This window comes from Coloeus monedula (assembly GCF_965178545.1).
Source record: "Coloeus monedula genome assembly, chromosome: 7".
NCBI lineage: Eukaryota > Metazoa > Chordata > Aves > Passeriformes > Corvidae > Coloeus > Coloeus monedula.
In genome coordinates, this window is record NC_138787.1 from 39533275 (window position 1) to 39536787 (window position 3513).

The window sequence follows — 3513 nt, forward strand, 5'->3', positions numbered from 1 at the left end:
CCTAATTAGAAATATAATTGATACATGAATATATAATTTCAGAATTCCTACACTGCTGCAGCGCCCTTCAGTCAATTACATCACCAAAGGACTAATTAATACCTCGTTTAATGAGATTCCCCGCATTCAGAGTCGCTTCCTTATCTATAACCCCAAATAAATCCCCTTTCCCAGTAATTCCGTGTTCCAGGCTGGCTCTGCAGGTGACACTGAACCCCAGCCAAGGCCCGGCCTCCCGGCTGATAATTAATGGACTCTGGAGAGGGGCAATTAACTTAATAATTAACTGCTCCTCTTAATGAGGGGCTGCGGAGCCTGGCGGTGAATCACCCGGTGATCCCTTTGGGAGGGATGAGTGCCAGTGTGGAGGTATTCCCATTTTTTTTTTTGGAATTTCTCAGGAATGTTAATTATTAGGATTGACAGAAGATGACAGAGAGGGAAGCAACCTCCATCGCATTCCCTGGAAGTCTGACTTAATCCCTTTCTTTGGGATTTATTTAAGGGATTTAGGGATTCTCCCCTCTGGATGAAATCCCTCAGGATGTTTCTGGGGTCAGGAAAATCCTGGCATTGGTGCCATGGCCGCCTGCTCCAAGTCCCATTTCAAACTGGAAAAGATTTTTCCAAGGGAAAACAGCAGGATCAGCCCTCAAATCCATATCCAGGCACCTTCCAGGCAGTGGGATTGAATGAGCCAGGTTTGGGAATGTCTCTGTTAATTCAATAATTAATTAAAGCATTTTATCTGTCGTCATCCCCACATCAGCTAAAGCCTGGAAAAGCTTCCAGGTGCTGAAATCGGGGAATTGCAGGTAAGACATGGAACTGCGGGAAAAGGAGCTCTGGAGGGAATTCCTGCGCAGGTGAGTTTAAATGGACCCAAACACAAACCTCGGACCGTGGGATGGGAAAGCTCGGCTGGAATGTTCAGCTGGGATGGCAGCAGGCTCTGGGCAGGGACACCTCCCACTGTCCCAGGCTGCTCCAAGCCCCAGTGTCCAGCCTGGCCTTGGGCACTGCCAGGGATCCAGGGACAGCCACAGCTGCTCTGGCAATTCCAGCCCAGCCCCTCCCCACCCTCCCAGCCAGCAATTCCCAATTCCCAGTCTCCCACCCATCCCTGCCCTCTGGCACTGGGAAGCCATTCCCTGTGTCCTGTCCCTCCAGGCCTTGTCCCCAGTCCCTCTCCAGCTCTCCTGGAGCCCCTTCAGGCCCTGCCAGGGGCTCTCAGAGTGAGGCAGACGCAGCTTCCCGCATTTTTTCAGGAACGGGGCAGATGTGCGGCCTCACATCTGTTCCGGGCCGCTCCTCCCTCCGTGTCCGTGCTGGGAGCAGCGGGAAGGAGCAGCCTCGGGACATCAGAGGGAATTTGAGGGGAAGGCACCGCTAATTCCAGGGTGGGATGTGCTGGGCTCTCCTGGAAAAGCTGGAGGAGATCCTGGAGAATATCCTGGAGGACCTTGGGTGTTCTCTCGTGCCCAGCGGGATTTGGCAGCACCAAAGCTTCCTGGGTTGTGCTGGGAAAACCCAGGAAAACCCCGTGGCTCCGGCACGGCGGGATCAGCTGGGAGTTCTGTCTGTCCGGGGGGAAGAGCTCCCCCAGGGCTCCCTGGAGCAGCTTCCCATCGCCAGGACCCTTGGGGTGGCGCTGCTCCATGGCCATCACGCCTTTCCCACTCCCACTCTTTCCTCGTCTCCCCCCGGATGGCAGGACACGGATGCTGGGAATGCGCTCACCCCCAAAAGCAGCGATGATGCGGATTTTAATTGCAGTAATTACAGGGAATGGCTCCCCTTGGATTGTCACTGTACGGATCACATGGAAGCTGCCCGATTCCAGCCCAGGGATGGGAAAGAGGCGGGAGAGGCCTCTGGGAAAGCAGGAGGGATGGAGGAAGGAGAGATGGGAGATGGAAAGCTGGCGAGGCCTGAGGATCTCTGAGCCAGGAGGGTTCTGGCAGCCTGGCACTGCTCAGCCAGAATTTGGGATGAATTCCACCCGGGATTCCCTTTAAGTGGGTGGGAAAAGGAATGGACAGCGTGTGTTTCAGGGAGAAAAGGTTGGGAACAGGAGAGTGGGAATAGAAAATAGAAAAGTGAGAAACTAAATTCATTTTCTGACAAAAAAAATAACCAGAAAAAAAAAATAACAGAAATGCAGTGGCAGGAAAAATCCTTGGGAATTATTTCTGAGGAAGGTGAAGGGATAAAGAGGCAATGAGGTGTGGCTGGGCTCTAGCACATGGCTAAAAGCTGACAATCCCAAGTTTTCTCTGGAGCACCAGGAGAAGGAGTGGGTGAGGAGCACCCTTGGATGCAGCCTGACCCTTCGGAGCAACCCCAGCTCCCTTCCCACCCAAACTGTTCCATGATTCCCTCTGTATTCATCCAAACTTTGGGGCTGATTTCCCACTTCCCACCAGGTCTGCATCAGGGCTGAGCTTTGTGGCTCTGCTGCTTTTAGGGATTTCCTTCCCGGGTGGAACGGGCTGTGTCCCCTCTGTCCTGGCACCGCTGTGGGGATCGAAACACTCGAACAGCTTAGAATAGAATAGAATGCAGTGAAGGGAACAATGGGATAAAAGGGGATGGGATAGGATGGGATAGGGTAGGACAGGATAGGATAGGAAGGAGCGGGGGGGCCCGGCCTCCCCTCGCCCCCTCCTGGTTGGTTCTGTGGGAGCTGGAGTCCCTCCGGCGGTGGAGGAGGAGGAGGAGGAGGGATGAGGAGCCCCGGGTGAGGATGCTGGGGGGAGGATGCTGGAGAGAGAATGATGGGGAGGAGGAAGATGAGGGAAGGATGCTGGGGGGAAGAAGCTGAGGAGCGCACTGAGGATGGCGAGGGTGAGGAGCGAGATGTGCGCGGCAGACGCTGCGCGGGGTCAGAGGGGGCGGACCTCAGGGTGGGGCGGGTCCAGGTGCGGTGCGCGGGGCGGTGCGCGGGGGGCGGATCCAGGGGCGGTGCGCGGGGGGCGGGTCGCTGCGCGGGGCGGTGCGGAGGGAGGGTCGCTGCGCGGGGCGGTGCGGAGGGAGGGTCGCTGCGCGGGGCGGTGCGGAGGGAGGGTCGCTGCGCGGGGCGGTGCGGAGGGAGGGTCGCTGCGCGGGGCGGTGCCGCCCTGCCCGGGGCCGCTGCCGGCGGCTCCGCGTGGGTGGCGGCGGCGGCGCCGGGCGGAGGCTCCGCGGCCGCGGCGCGGCGGGGCCGGGCGGGCTGCGCGGGGCTGAGCCGGCTGTGCGCGGGGCTGCGCGGGGCTGTGCGCGCTGCGCGGGGCTGAGCCGGCTGTGTGCGGGGCTGTGCGGGGCTGAGCCGGCTGTGTGCGGGGCTGTGCGCGCTGCGCGGGGCTGAGCCGGCTGTGCGCGGGGCTGAGCCGGCTGTGCGGGGCTGTGCGGGGCTGAGCCGGCTGTGTGCGGGGCTGTGCGGGGCTGAGCCGGCTGTGTGCGGGGCTGTGCGCGCTGCGCGGGACTCTGCCGGCTGCGCGGGGCTGTGCGCGGTGTGCGCGGCGTGCGCGGAGC